Source organism: Vulpes vulpes, chromosome 9 (assembly GCF_048418805.1).
Source record: "Vulpes vulpes isolate BD-2025 chromosome 9, VulVul3, whole genome shotgun sequence".
In the NCBI taxonomy this organism is placed as follows: domain Eukaryota; kingdom Metazoa; phylum Chordata; class Mammalia; order Carnivora; family Canidae; genus Vulpes; species Vulpes vulpes.
Window position 1 is genome coordinate 22,735,989 of NC_132788.1, and position 16,348 is coordinate 22,752,336.

The window sequence follows — 16,348 nt, forward strand, 5'->3', positions numbered from 1 at the left end:
GGGATCTAGTGGGAGGAGGGCAGGAGAACGTTGTGAGGAAGAGGGCAAAATAGGTGATGAAGGGGAAGAAGGAGAGGACAGAGGCATGCTGGGTACTGTACCACACACCACCATGGCGAATTAAATGGGTAGACAGTAGGGCATGGGTATTGCTGCTTTAAGAGAGAGTTTTCCTTAGGGCATCTGGGTGTCTTGGTTAAGACTTCAACTCTTGATTTGGGCTCAGGTCATGATCTCAGGGTCCTGGGTTCGAGTGTGTGGGGTCCCTAGTGGAGCCTTCTTGGGCTCCCTTCTCAGCAGGGAGTCTGCTGGAGATTCCTTCTCCCTCTGCCCCTCCTCCAGTCTGCACACACACTCTCTCTCTCAAATAAAGAAATAAAAAGAGAGAGAGGTTTTCCTTGACCATGAGGTACAGTGTGAAGGTGAAATCGGAGGAAAAGCAAGGAGGAAAGTAATCATTGAGAAATGGCCTATTCCACCATCTTTCTCAGGGCATATGCTCACCTTCCCTATCCACAGATGAAGAAATTGCAGAAGGTCCAGATCTATTCCTCTCACAAGGTGAGTATGCTTCCATCTGCCATGCTGTCTGCTTGCTTTGCACATTTTCCCCACGTCATATGCTAACAGCACCCATCATATGCCAGCCTGGCACAAATACAAAAGGAGGACACAAAATTAGAATGTAGGGGAGAGGGATAGAGCACAGCTTGTTTTGGAAATTGTGGCAATACGTGGATTACTTTATTTTTTTACATCTTAATGTATTTTCGGGGTTCCTGGGCAGCTCAGTCAGTTAAGTGTCTGTCTGCCTTTGGCTCAGGTCATGATACCAAGGTCCTGGGATGGAGCCCTGCATCAGGCTCCCTGCTCAGTGAGGAGTCTGCTTCTCCCTCTCCCTCTGCCCCTCCATCTGCTTGTGTTCTCTATCTCTCAAAAAAAGAAAATAAATAAATAAATAAAATCTTTAAAAAAATGTAATGTATTTTTTAATTCTTGTGTAACTTATGTAAAGTGGACTAATCGTGACAGCTTTTTACATGTGTATTTGTACACCACCACAAACCGTGTAACCACCACAAACCAGATTAAGATACATTTCTGAACTCCAGTAGGATCCCTTATGCCCCCTCCCAGTCAGGATCTCCCCAAAGGTAACCACTTTGCCAGTCTCTATCCCTACAAATTGACTTTGCCTGTTTGATTTATACATATGCTGGGGGCGGGGTGGGGGGGAGGATGAAGAAGAGGTTTGTGTGTTTTGGCTTATTTTTCTCATCATTGTTTTGAGATTCATCCATGTAATGTGTTATGGATAGTGATAATTTTTTTTGTGGTGTATATCATCCCGTTGTATACATATGTTCGTACTTTATCCATTTTGTTGTTGATGGACATTTGGTTGTTTCTAGCTTTGGGTTATTATGAATAAAGCTGCTGTGAACATTCTTGTACATGTGTTTGGTGGACTTAGATACTCATTTCTCTACCATGTATACCTGGGAGTGGAATTACTGAGTCAGAGGGTATAGGCATATTTAGCTGTGGTAGGTAATGAACCCCTGGTTACTTTAATCCAGAGGGCCTTGGAGAGACAAGAATTCTCCATAGAAACTCTTACCTGTGGTTTTGTAGAAGACTCAGTAAATTGTCAGAGGATAAGGAATCGTGAAGGACATAAGGAGTAAACGGATGGGAGACGGTAAAAGAAAAGAAACAGAGAAGGAAAGAAAACAGAAGGGGCAGGCAGGGGTCCAGCATATGGAATGAAGACCTGGCGATGGGATGTTGAAGTCAAGGCAAGTGAAGGTGATAGAGAGGACACCGTGGCTGTTTTGGGATGGCTCTTCAGTATTGAATACTCTCTTGCCAATCACAAAAGGGAAAAAATGGAGAATACAAAGCCTTTATAAGAGGATAACATTACTCAGAACTATGTCATTTGCCTGTAAAAATGAGTAAATTCATTTCCCTGAAGACAAAAATAAAAATAACCATGTCCCTGAAATCCTGCTTATGTGGCCATCCTATGGTGATGATGGCAAAGCCTTGGTTATTGTAGATCAAAATTTAATGTCCCCAACATGGATTTTCCAGTCTTACTTACCTAAAATGTATGTTTATTAAAACAGTTTAACTTAAAAAAAACAGTTTAGGGGATCCCTGGGTGGCTCAGCGGTTTAGCGCCTGCCTTCGGCCCAGGGTGTGATCTGGGAGTTCCGGGATTGAGTCCCATGTCCGGCTCCCTGCATGGAGCCTGCTTCTCCCTCTGCCTGTGTCTCTATCTCTCCCTCTCTGTGTCTCTCATGAATAAATAAATAAAATCTTTAGAAAATAAAAAACAGTTTAACTTAATTATTTTAAAGATCACATTCTGGGGACACCTGGGTGGCTCAGTGGTTGAGCGTCTGCCTTTGGCTCAGGGCGTGATCCTGGAGTACAGGGATGGAGTCCTACATTGGGCTCCTTGCAGGGAGCCTGCTTATCCCTCTGACTAGGTCTCTGCCTCTCTCCTTCTGTGTCTCTCATGAATAAATAAATAAAATCTTTTAAAAAAATCACATTCTAGAACAATTTTGTAAACAGGTACCAAAGTAAAATTAGACATGTTCTTCATTAACCTAAAATTTTCATATATAGATAGATAGATCCTATCTTACCAGTTAATCTTCAGCTTTCAGGATGACTGGACATCATATACTTTGGACACCTGTTAGGGGAAGTCTGTTCCTCTAGCCCGGGTTAATTGAGCGAATCATAGCAAGGTTTTGGCTTGCCTATTTCAGACTCCCAGTGCTAAGAGGAAAGAAGGTAGCTGTAAATGTGTGTAAATGCTGTCAGAAGTTTAAGATCGCCACCCTTGTCTGTTCTCAGTCCCAAACTGGTGGTTAGCCACCACCTGAGTAGGAGTGATACTTTCCCCTCATTTTACTAACACTTATTGAACACTTCTTCTGTATAAATACCTGTGTGATAGTTGCTAGGAGAAGATAAAAAAAAGAATGATATGATTCTTCCCTCAAGGAACTTATAATCTTGTGGGGTAATTCTAGGTATATAAAAGTAATGATAAGGCAAATAAAAGATGTAAAGGACTTATATACAAAAGGGTAATGGAATCTGGGAAAGCATTGGCTTATCAAAGAGTTTCTCAGAAGCTATAGCATTACAGCTGTGTCTTAAAAATGAAGAAATAGGATTTCAGTAGGTGGAGAGTGGAGGTGGGGTGAGAAAGAGCCTAAATCCAGGCAAAGGTATGAAAGTACTCAGCATATAGTGAAAATAGGAAAAGTTCACATTTGCTTTAGATAACTGAGCTTTCTTAACACCTTCTAAACCCTAGCTTGAGGTAGCCACTCCCATCTGGAATTATCTCATTTAAGAGAGATCACAGCATTTACATAGCAGAGAGCATTTGGAACATAATTTAACTATCTTTTTTGTGGGGAGAGGCAGAGGGAGAAAGAGAATCTTAAGCAGGCTCCACACCCAGCATGGAAACTGATACAGGGCTCAATCTCACAACCCCAAGATCATGACCTGAGCTGAAATCAAGAGCCACCCAGGTGCCCCTAATTTAACTGTCTTTAAACCGATGTTTGAGTTGGTCTCATTACAGAAACACGTAGAGAACTACATTTCCAGAGGTCTCCTGGTAGAGATGCCTTTGGATGTCCAACCAATTGAGATTCTTTAGAAGAAGATTCTTCTTCAGAACTTGCCTGCTCTCTCCTCATTCCTGTACTGCTGCTTGACTGACCTGGTGAGTTTCTGAACCTTGGGAACTTTTTGTGAAATAGTCTTGGGATTCAGTTGAAATGGACACTCTCTCAAGACAATCCTCTTTAGTTCACTTTTGGTGGTTTGGAGTTTATTCCTTATTCTATTCAATCAACAAATATTTGTTGAATGACTTCCATGTGCCAGAACAGTGTTTAAACACTAAGGTACAGGATATAAGGTAGACTGCCATCTCATAGAGCTTACCTTCTAGTAAACTGAGGCAGATAATAACTAAAGAAATAAATAAGCAAATTATCAACGAGTGATAAGAGCACACAGAGAATTAAAATAATGTAACATAATAGTGAATGGGTGGCTTCTTCTATGGGTCATTTGAGATGGTGACATTAAACTGAGTTCTGAAGAAGCCCTCCATGCAAAGCTATGAGGGAAATGCATTCAAAGCAGAGACACAGCTAATGCAGAGGCCCTAAGGCAGGACCAAGATTGGTATATTTGAGGAACAGAAACAAGGGGAATTTGTCCAGAGCACAGTGAGCAAACAGAGAATGGGTATGAGATCTTAGAAAGACAGCCTGGGGCCAGGTCACTGAGGACTCAGTGACTCAGAGGAAGGAATTTGGAATTTTTTCTAAGTGCAGCACACAATCGTCAGAAAGCTTTAAGCAGAGGGATAATTTGATCTGGTATATATATTTAAAACATCATTCTGGTGGGTTTGTGAAGAGGGACAAGATTGGAATTAGGGAGACTAGCTAGATTGATACCACAATGGTAAAACAAATACTGATAGTGGCCTGGACTTGGGTAGCAAGTGGAGTTATACCAGTAGAGATGGAGAGAAGAGAACGGATTGGGTGCCTTGTGGATGGAGATTCTACAAACAAGAGAGAAGATGAAAGAAAGAGATCTAGGAAATTTTCTAGATCTTTGACATAAGCAACTGAGTAGATCATGGTGCTTTTTTTCTGAGATAGGGCTCCCTGAAAGAGGAGCAGATTTGGATGGGGGGAGGGTAGAATCAAGAATTCTCTTTTGAGCGTGACTCTTAAGATGGCTGTGACTCCATACAGGTGTCATTCCAGAGTTCTAGGCAGAAGTCAAGGCTGAAAATATAGATTTGAGGAGCCATAAGGCAATAGGGTGATTAACCTAATGCTCTTCATTAAATTATTGCCTCTGTCTTCTTCTGCCAACCCACTCTTCTTTCCAAACCCCTAACCCCACTCTCTCAAGCTCAGGAATCCACCTTTTCTCTACAAATACGAAGACCTGGGCAGCCCCGGTGGCGCAGCGGTTTAGTGCCGCCTGCAGCCCGGGGTGTGACCCTGGAGACCCAGGATCCAGACCCTGGAGACCCAGGATCGAGTCCCACGTCAGGCTCCCTGCATGGAGCCTGTTTCTCTCTCTGCCTCTCTTTCGCTCTCTCTGAATAAATAAATAAATCTTAAAAAAAAAAAAAAAAGACCTGAGCTGACCTAAGTCCTTACTGCCTCTGATCATTTTTCCATTTAGAATAGGACCACTTCCCCATCCCCAGTCTGAGATACACCTGCATACACACACACACACACACACACACACACACACACACATTTCTCAGTTCTTACAGCAAATGTGGACATACATACAGATTAGGGAAAGTTCACTGAATTTAACAGTTGGGAAGGCTTCCAAAATACCGGCTAATATAAATTTTAATGATCTTTGTACTATTTCTCAGAAAAATTAAACTATAGGTGGATCTAGGTTTTCATACATAGTTTATCAGGGGCAGAGGCAGATGCTAAATCCAGTTGAGTGTCTCGTATGGTAGAGAGCAGAACCATAGAGCCACTGGAGCTCACCCATAACCTCTTCCATCTCCAACTTGACCTGATACCTGCATTATACCACCTGTTGCCGTCATTTGGACCAGAGGAAAGAAGAATGGAACGGTGATTCCAGAGTCCGGGCACTGAGAACTGGCTCTGACATTGGAACCCAAAAGAAAGGAAAATAGTTACTGAGTACTTTTATATATCAAGAACTATGCTAGGGATCCCTGGGTGGCGCAGTGGTTTGGCGCTTGCCTTTGGCCCAGGGCGCGATCCTGGAGACCCGGGATCGAATCCCACATCAGGCTCCCGGTGCATAGAGCCTGCTTCTCCCTCTGCCTATGTCTCTGCCTCTCTCTCTCTCTCTCTGTGACTATCATAAATAAATAAAAAAAATTAAAAAAAAAAAAGAACTATGCTAGGTGCTTTACAGGTTTCCTATCTTAGTCTTCACACCCATCCTGTGATGTGATTCTTCTTATCCCCATTTCACAGATGAAGAAGCAAGGACTCAGTCTGTGAAATGAGCCCAGGTCTGCTTGCTTCCGTTACCTTCTGTTGTCTCTCCTTGTTGTATGTCCTTTGGCCAGTCTTTTAACCTTTTTTGGGCTGGGGTTTTCTCATTTATTAAGTGGGACATGAAAAAAAATCCATTTTTATGTCCTCGTCTAGCTCTAATAGTCTGGATTCTAAATGCCTTTCAATGTGTTTAATTTTTTTCAGTTTTCTGAGCCAGAGTTTTGAACCATACTGTGACAAATGCTCTAGCCAGAGCATGATTTCCACCGCTTTGTGGCAGGAGAGGATAATGACCTCAAATTTGGAGCATCTGGCACAAGGGATTTGTTATGTTGATGCCCAAAAGTAAAAGGCCACTTAGAAATACAAAGGACACTGTCTACCTTCTTTGTTCCCCTTACAGCTCTTGATTTGTTTTCTTTCTTTATCACTGGAAAATACTTCTCATTTTCCAAATCCTTGTGCTTTGAAGACCAACTTGGCCAGAGAAATGTCAAAGGAGACACAGGGTTAGAGACAGAAGTGATTTTGTTCACTTCCAGCAGCAGAAGCTTTCCACTGTTGCCCCAGACCTCATGCTCTTGCCTCCACTGTGAGGGCAGAGGCTTGACGTTCCACAGTCATCACTTCCTTTAGATTCTGCCATCAGCAAAGGGCAAATGGCTCTTTCTTAATTGATGTTTGCCTTCTTGGGGCCAGAAGGGCATTATGATGGCAGAAAGGAAAAGCAGCACCAGTCCAGTGGCATGAGGTTTTGGTCAAAACCTGTCTTCAGTGCAAAAGTTATCTTAGGGTTTGAATAAGTGATTGTCCATTCATAACACATTTTAAGACTCTAGAAAGGCAAGTCTTTTCTCTCTTAGTATTCTTTATTCAGGTGAAATTTAATACCTATCCTATTAATTTTTTTAAAAAGTTTCTTTATTTAAGGTATCTCCACACCCAATGTGGGGTTCAAACTCACAACTCAGAGATCGAGAGCCACATGCTCCCACCACTGAGCCAGCCGGGCGCCCTTATCTTATTATTATTTTTTAAAAGATTACTTATTTATTTATTCATGAGAGACACACAGAGAGAGGCAGAGACACAGGGAGAGGGAGTAGCAGGCTCTATGGAGGGAGCCTGATGTGGGACTGGATCCTGGGTCTCCAGGATCAGGCCCTGGGCTGAAGGCAGCGCTAAACCACTCAGCCACCCGGGCTCCCCTTATTTTTTTTCTAATAGAAGATCTAACATGAATATTTTTTATCATGAATGGATTTTGTCAAGTACTTTTTTCTGCATCTATTCATATGATCATATGATTTTTCTTCTTTAGTCTGTTGATATGCTGGATTACATTAACTGATTTTTGTGTGTTGAACTAGCCTTGTACACCCAGGATGAGTCCCACTTGGTGTGGTGTATAGTTCTTTTTATACATTGCTGGAATCAGTTTGCTAATACATTTGTTAAAGGAGTTTTCCATTTTTGTTCAGGAAAGACATTGGTTCACAGTTTTCCTTTCTCGCAATGTCTTTGTCTGGTTTGGTATTAGCATAATGCTGCCCTCAGAATGAATTAGGAAGTATGCCCTTTGCCTCTGTTTTCTGGAAGAAGTGGTAGATAATCGATATTTCTTTCTTTAATGTTTGTTGGCAGTCATCAGTGAAACCATCTGGGCCTGGTGCTTTCAGGTTTGAAAAGTTATTAATTATTGATTCCATTTCTTTCTTAGATAAAAGCCTCTTCAGATTATATATTTCTGCCTGTGTAAGTTTATGTAGAAATGATTTTGGTAGAAACACGTCTTTTTCAAGAAATTGATCCATTTCATCCAAGTTATCAAATTTGCAAGCATGGAATTATGTATAATATTCCCTTATTATCCTTTTAATGTCCATGGGGTCAATATTTATGGTTTTAAATTATGTATTTACATAATGTATTTATGCATTTTTAATGTACATGGGATCTTTCATTTCTGGTATTAGTAATTTGTATCTTCTCTCCATTTTGCTTGGTTAGTCTGGCCACAGGTTTATCCATTTTATTGATCTTTTCAAAGAATTCACTTCTAGTTTTGTTGATTTTTCTTTATTGATTTTCTGTTTTCAATTTCATTGATTTCTACTCTAATTTTTGTTATTTCTTTTCTTGTGCTTACTTTGGATTTAATTTGCTCTTCAGGTTCTTCCCTTTTTTTTTTAAAGTAGAATCTATGCCCAGCGTGGAGCCCAACACAAGGCTTAAACTTGCAACCCTGAGATTAAGAGTCAGATGCTTAACTGACTGAGCCACCTGGGCACCCTAATTTGCTCTTCTCTTTGAGTTTCCTAAGGTAGAAGCTTAGAGGATTGGTTTTAGATCCTTCTTTTCAAATGTATGCACTCAATGCTATAAGTGTCCTTTATGCACTGCTTTTACTGCAGCCTACAAATTTTGATGTTGTATTTTCATTTAGTTCAAAATATTTAAAAATTTCTTGAGACTTCTTTGACCTATGTGTTCCTTAGAAGTGTGTTGTTTATTCTCCAAATACTTTAGAGTATCTTTATGTTATCAATTTCTAGTTTAATTCGGTTATGCTTTGAGAGCATACTTTGTATAGCTTCTGATTTTTAAATTTGTTAAGATGTGTTTATGGCCCAGAATGTGGTCTGTCTTGGCAAATATTCTGTGTGACCTTGAGGGGAATGTGTTTTCTGTTGTTGTTGAGTGAAGTAGTTGGTAGATGTCAATTATGTCCACTTGATTGGTGATGTTGAGTTCAACTTTGTCCTTACTGATTTTCTGCCTACTGGGCCTGTCTGTTTCTGACAGACTGCCATTGAAGTATCCAACTGTAATAGTGGATTCATTTATTTTTCCTTGCAGTTCTATCCATTTTTGTCTCATATATTTTAACGCTGTTGTTAGGCATGTACACACTAAGGATTATTATGTCTTCTTGAAGAATTGATTCCTTTATCATTATGTAATACCCTTCTTTATCCCTGATAATTTTCCTTGCTCTAAAGTCTGCTTTGTCTGAAAGTAGGATAGCTACTCTAGTGTTCTATTAGTGTTACCATGGTATGACTTTTGCCATCTCTTGAAGTTTTAAAAAATATTACATAAGGGGCACCTAGGTAGCGCAGTGATTGAGTGTCTGCCTTTGGCTCAGGTCATGATCTCAGGGTTCTGGGATCAAGTCCCGCATCGAGTTCCCCAGAGGGAGCCTGTTTCTCACTCTGCCTCTCTCTCTCTTTGTGTCTCTCATGAATAAATAAATAAAATCTAATTTAGAAAAATAAAAATAAAATATTAAATGAAATCTACCATTGATGAAATTATTTCTTTGGAAAACATGATTATTCTTGCAGTATAGTAAGCTATTTTCAGTCATTCATACTTTAGTATGAATTCGTACATAAGATCCTTTTAAAGGTAAAGATAATTTTATGTGGAAGGAAATGGAGAAGTTGTAAGAGATTAAGGATCTGTAACTGAGACAGGAAGATGGAAGCTCCCTAGAAAGAAAGGAGAGGTAGTCAAATGTAAAAGGAAAATCTTGTGCTCTTTGAGATTCATGCATTTATGGATGCTTTAGAGCTTTCCTTTCTAAGTGAGTTTGTTAGCATTCTCCACTGAGTGTGCACTTGGATACCGAGAGGGAGGTAGGAACGCACAGGGGCTCCAAGGGATAACCTGGTGACACAATGGCTCCTCATAGGTCCATCTTAGAATTTGCTGTGGTTTCTCTCACTAAGCTTAGGAAATTGAGAGAAAGACAAAATTGATCCCAGACTTATTCCCCAAGGTTCCTTTTTCCTTCCTTCTTTTTAGCCACATCCTCTTTTATCATCTTTAACCCCTTTTACTCAGACTGTATCAAGATAGCATCAGCATGTCTAGTTATACTCAACTCTAAGAAGGAGGATATTTTTTCAAAGCCCACTTCCTCTCAGTGTCTCAGGCTTGAGAGGATCTGTCCAGGCAGGACTGGCCTTTCAGCCAAGCTGAGTATGTGTTATGTCTTGATGGTATGATTTTGAGGAGTGCCAGCAAGGTTGCCGCATCCAAAAAATTATTTTCTATTCATGCCTAAAATTCTACCCTTAATGATTCACACCTGGTGCCTGGAAGGAAAAGACACAGAAAGAAGATACTGGCTGTTTACTTCCAATTTTGCTTCACAATAACCCATGACTAGTGTTATAAAGGGACTTTTTCTTTTAAGATTTTATTTGTAAGTAATCTCTTTACCCAACTCAGGGCTTGAACTCACAACCCCAAGATCAAGAGTCACATGATCTACTGACTGAGCCAGTCAGGCACACCTAAAGGGACTTCTAAGTATACAAATTGAAATGTCTTACAACTTTGCAGTTAATGCCAACAACATACAATACAAAGCCTCAAGGTTTTGGGGCAGGAGAAAGAGAATCAAAGAGGCTTTCAGTGAGTATTTCTTAGGGGGAAGAATAGCAGCAATGAGCTGGGTGGGTTTGACCAAGTTCAGACTAGATCATACATTTAATATATTGTCAATTAAAGATCCTTGTTTGTATTCAGTATGCTCTATTACTTATTTTCATGTTAAAGCAGATGAAATAAAGTTGCATGCTGGCATCCTGCTGCCTACTTTGTCTTTATTGGACCATATTTATTGTTATAGTACAATTTGGTAGCTTGACTAAAGCTCTGCTGAGTGTTCCCATGACCACTTACTCTAATCTCTCTTCTTCTCTTCTGTCTCCCATTCTTTTCTACTCTTCTCCTGTCAACCAATTCATGAGGATCAAATGCAGACCCATTTTTGCCACCCTTGGCCCAGGCCCTAGCTCTGACTCCTATTTTTGGAGTTCCTAAACAGCCTCCTCAGGCTCTGTTCCCTGTAGTCCTCCTGCTTTCATTTTGATAGTCCATCTAGGGAAGCCTGTCATTCAGTGGGGCAAAGTAGAAATATCCCTGGTCACAGTCAGGAGTTTTGGATTTGGTTTCCTGTTCCACCACTCTCTATGTATAAGGGATTCTCTGACATAAACAGAAGTTAACCAGGTCTACAAGCGAAAGAAGATCTTACCACATGGAGGGAAGAAGATGTGAAGAATATGCCAGTATTCACAGCAGCGTTATTCACAAAAGCCCAAAGGTGGAAACAACCCAAGTGTCTATCAACAGATGAATGGATAAACAAAATGTACTATGTTTATACAATGGAATATTATCCAGCCATGGAAAAGGAATGGAATTCTGACACATGCTGCAACACGAATGAACCTTGAAAATATGCTAAGTAAAGGAAGTCAGACACAAAAGGACAATATGATTCCATTTATATTAAATATCTAGAGTAGGCAAATTCATAGAGACGGAGAGTAGATTCGATGTTAGTAGAGGCTGAATGAATGGGGGTGTGGGGAATTATTGTTTAATAGGTACAGAGTTGCTGTTTATGGTGATGGAAAATTATGGGAATGGTGGTGATGGTTGCAGAATATTGTGAATGTACTTAATGGCACTAAATTTCTCACCTAAAAATGGTCAGGTTCTTTTGAGGGGGGGCACCTGGATGGCTCAGTTGGTTAAGCATCTGCCTTCAGCTCAGGTCATAATCCTGGGGTCTGGGATCAAGCCCCACATTGGGGTTCTGTACTTCTCCCTCTCCCTTCCACCCAGCTCATGCTCTTTCTTTAAAAAATAGATTTGTTTATTTATTTTAGAGAGAGATGGGGTGGGTGGGGGAAGGGGAGGGGCAGAAAGAGTCTTAAACAGACTCTATGCTGAGTGTGGAGCCTGAGGCAGGGCTCTATCCCATGACCCTGAGATCAAGACCTGAGGCAAAACCAAGAGTCGGCACCCAGGTGCCCCTAAAAATGGTAAGTTTTATGTTATATATATATATATTTCCACAATAAAAAGATAATTTTTAAAAACCCTAGGAATTCTTTTTTTTTTTTAACCCTAGGAATTCAATAATAAAACTATAGATGTGACTTAAGAAGTATGGCATGGAAATAGGACTCCCAGAACTAGGAAAAGAGCGAAAACTTACAGGGAACACAAACCTGAAGCCCTAGAATCAAGAAAACATAGCTTGTTTGGGAATGACAACCTAGATAAGGTGAAATTACCAGGAGCGGAGCAGCAGTTAAAGCTGGTGGATGAGGGAGTTAAAGCCTGATCGGAAAAGCCTGTGTGCTGAGGCAGGGTGAACTTGATCCAGGAAAGAATTCTTAAGTAGGAGGAACATATGTGTGATGATCAGGTTTGCCTGTGAGAGCGCTCCGGCAAGTGTGGGGGATGCAGTGTAGAAGAATGATATTAAAAGCAGAGTGGGGCAGCCCGGGTGGCTCAGCGGGTTAGCGCCGCCTTCAGCCCAGGGCCTGATCCTGGAGACCCGGTATTGAGTCCCACATCGGGGTCCCTGCATGGAGCCTGCTTCTGCTTCTCTGTGTGTGTGTCTCTCATGAATAAATAAATAAAATCTTTAAAATAAATAAAAAATAAAAGCAGAGTGATGAGCATGGACCCTGCCAGGTTAGGCTAGACAAGAATGAACAAGCATGGCTCAGGTGCACCACCAACCTGCACCATATACAGGGCCCCGAAGGTCCAGTTTAAGTGTCAGGAGACCCACCTAGTTGTCTCGGTTTTCTTACCTGCCTTCGCACAAGCTTTACTCTGTTCTAATGGGGAGGAAGTCAATACACCTGGAGGAAGTCCATGTGGGATTTAGCTCAGGTGACAAGAATTATCTGTGTGAGTCCTGGAAGCACTAAACGAAATCTCTCTTCCTGGAAAGCTTCTACCAGAAAATTGGCCTAATAAGAGAAGCAAAAGAGGCATGTTTCCCTCCAGTCTGAGAAAATTCTGATTGCCTCACCTGTGCCCTGAAGCTGCCTGTCCTACCTCTCCTACCCAGACCGGGTGAGCCTCTCTCAGCTGGGAAAGAATGCACTTCCTCCTTTTTGCCTGCTGTGTTCCATCTCCCTGCCCATTTCCCCTGCCCAAGTGGGCAGGACCTGGAGGCTGTGTGCAGACCCTGCTTCTTATTGAGTCACCCCACTGCTCATGGCTTGCCATTAGCACAGCGGGCCTGCTGGAGCCTCTACTCCCAACCCACAAGAGCTGCCCCTTCACCTTTTACTGGGGTGCTCCCAGCTCTGGCTCCATGCCAGCAGCCTCCCAGCCTTGAGACTCCGTTAACCCAGTTACCTGAGGTTGGTGGTATGCTGGAGCTCCAACTCTGCGTTCTGTGACCTCATGTTGGTAGGTAGCTTGATATTGGCAGTGGTGGGAGTATTTACACCGCAGAAATCCATAAACACCCCGCATCAGAGCTTTTCCTTCTGGAGAGCCAGTTGTCCTTTTAAATCAGTACACTGCTGACTGGGCTTCTGGTTCTTTCAGAATTTAAACAAACGGATCCAGAAGTATCAGGCAGCGCTTCATCTATCTCAGAGATCTTCTGGGTCCTCATCACCTCGGAAAGCAGGAGGCAGGGCACAGTGAAAATTTCGAGCTTCTCATGCCACCTATGTGTTAAGGTTAATTGGAAGAGACTGGCTCGGTTCAGAGACACCACATTCCACCCTTGTAGGGCATCCTCCCCAAGCTGCAAGGGCTCTCATCAGTGTCTTGCCCTAAAGCTGAATTCTGCAGCAGGAGGGTATTTGTGTGTGCCCTCCAGTGATGGGGCTCCTGCTTCCTGTAATTCTCAACCCATATTCTTTCTGTCCATGTTCTTGAGCTTCAAATGCAAGGAGTCCTGCCCTCTTCCCAGGCATTTGGACACATCTTCAAGCCCTTTCTGCAGGAGGCTGGATACACCAGATATACTGTTTATGAGGCCTCTAGGCTATTTTATCTCATTAACATCCCTGGTTTCAACTAAAAAGGCCTGCATGGTGTTTCAGGATAGAAGGAAGAAAGCTGCAATCAATTTGGTTTCACTACATTTTTCAGTTCTTAGGGTTTCGAAACATGTGAGATTGTATACATTATACATTATACAATTGCTTGTCATTCAGCGGGTGCAGTTTTATAAGGTTACATTGGAATCCTGTGATGGGTTGAATTGTGTCCTCTCTCTGTTCTCCCAAATTAATAGGTAAAGTCCTAATCATCAGTACCTCAGATCATGACCGTATTTGGAAATATGGTTGTTGTGGACATAATTAGGTAAAATAAGGTCATACTGGAGTAAGGTGGGTCCTTAATCCAATATGACTAGTGTTCTTATGAAAGGGGAACATTTATTTGAACATAGGCACACATATAGGAAGAACACCATGTGAATATGAGGATGGCCATTTAGGAACCGGGAGAGTGGCCCGGAACAGATTTTGTTTTCCTCACAGCTTCCAGAAAGAACCAACCCCACTGACATTTTGAGCTCAGACTTCCAGCTTCCAAAACTGTGAGAAAATACATTTCTGTTTAAGTCACCCAGTCTCTGGTACTTTGTTACAACAGTCCTAGCAGAGAAAAAAACCTCCCCTGCTCCCTTCCACAATAAATTTATTTCCTTTTGTGTCCCACCAGGATTTGCAGACAAGTAAAATTATCATGGCTCACTACACCCTGAGAATTTTTTTCTTTTTAGACAACTTCTTTTTATGACTTACAGCGAGGTGAAACTGAAGTACTGCAGTGCCATCCCACATTAGAACTAGTCCCAACAATTTAGCAAATAAAAGAATCTTAAGACATTAAAGTCTATATTAAACTCTAGAAATAATTTACATTCCTCCAAAGTTTTTTTATATTTGTGAACGCATGCATTTTCACATGGTTGGAATCATTGGCCATGTGGTTCCCCACCTACTTTTTTTTTTTTTTTTTAAGTAGTGTCCAGCACAGCAGGCAGCCCAAGGTGGGATGTTAACTCAGAATCTCAGCTGATCAAGACCTGAGCTGAGATCAAGAGTTAGGTGCTTAACCAACTGAACCACCCAGGCACCCAGCCATGTACTTTCTTGTGTTCTATGTTTTTCACTTAACATTATTTGATAGAAATCATCCTACATAATGATACAATTCATATTATTTAAATAACTACATATTATTTTTGTGCCTTTCACGTATGATTCATTTGTTATTTTCTAATTTTTCACTATGAATACTTTTGTATAAGCCACTTTTTTTTCCCTACTTCTTTTGAACTATTTCCTTGAGGTATATATGCTCAGTAGAGAAAGTCCTGGATTTCAGTTTCCTAGTTCCTGTTACATTTTTCCCCTCATATTCTCTAGACAGATTGAGCCCATCTGTGATTCTACCAGAAATAAAAATTAAGTGCAGATTTCTTCATAATCTTGACGTCATTTAGTCTTACAATTAAAAAAGTATTTTCCCTAGTTTAAAAAAGCTTTCCTTAGTCTCCCAAGTTCCTTTAGTTTCCAGTTAGGTCACTGCTAAGGGAAGGGGGCTTCGGGGACTTTTGAAGCATCTGGTTTAATTGTGATGTTTTACTGAGATAAGGGAGATATGCAGCAGACCCCAGCTCGCTGGGGTGGCGCTGGGTGCAGGGCCTTCCTCTGGGCTGCAGCCGCCCGCCCCGGGGCTCCCTGGAACTGCGCCCACCAGGGGTCAGTGTCCGCTCAGCTTCGGGCTCTGGCTTCCCACAATGCACCGGGCTCCCTAGTCCCCGCGCTGGGAGGTGACCGAGCTGCGGCCGCGGCGGCAGGAGCCCAGAGGCTCTGCGGGGCGCGGGGCCGCCGGCCGGGGGGCGGGGCCTCAGCCGGGGGCGGGGCCTCAGTCGGGGGCGGGGCTTCCAGGGGAGGGGCGGGGCCAGAAGCCCGGAGCGCAGCTGTCGCGGGCCGCTGAGCCCCTCCCGCGGGCGCCGCCGGGGCTTCGCTCTCACCCTTCCCCACCTCGGAGACCTGTGCACCTGGCGCTGTAGCAAGGTAGGGGGGCTCCTCAGCACCATCTCTTTTTTTTTTTTGGAGTGGGGGAGGTGTGGAGTCTCTTCTTGCTCAAACTGGAGAAGACTTAAACTGCCAAAATTTAGGCATGGAGCAGCCAGGTTGGCTCGCGGGGATGTGCTTTACAACTCTTTTGTCTGCGTCCCTTTCTGGGCTCGCTCCAGGCTGCTGGGCTTTGGGGAGCCTGATTCGGGGGTCCGTGCCGGGGCAATTTTAGCTCCTGGTTCATCCGTTCTGCCTTGTGTGCGGATGCAGACTCAGGGCGGGGTATGGATGTGGGAGACCTCGTGTGGGTGTGGGCTGGGTTTCTTCGGATCTGTGCGTGTGCGAGAACTCGGGAGAATGTAGACGGGGTCCGGGTCTGGTTCACAG

The 16,348-nt window shown here is 42.6% G+C and overlaps 1 protein-coding gene across 7 annotated transcripts in view; it reads left to right on the forward strand.

Annotated features, from left to right (window-relative positions):
* Positions 1 to 15,811: 15,811 nt before the first annotated feature.
* EXTL3 (exostosin like glycosyltransferase 3) overlaps positions 15,812 to 16,348 on the forward strand; it is a 139,739-nt gene continuing 139,202 nt past the window's right edge. For 3 of the 7 annotated variants that reach the window (XM_072719587.1, XM_072719586.1, XM_072719594.1), the window contains exon 1: positions 15,834 to 15,958. The gene's annotated coding sequence lies outside the window, so the exon portion shown is untranslated. Of the gene's footprint in view, positions 15,959 to 16,348 lie in introns of all 7 variants that reach the window. The other 4 variants (XM_072719585.1, XM_072719591.1, XM_072719588.1 and 1 more) reach the window with 4 other exon arrangements.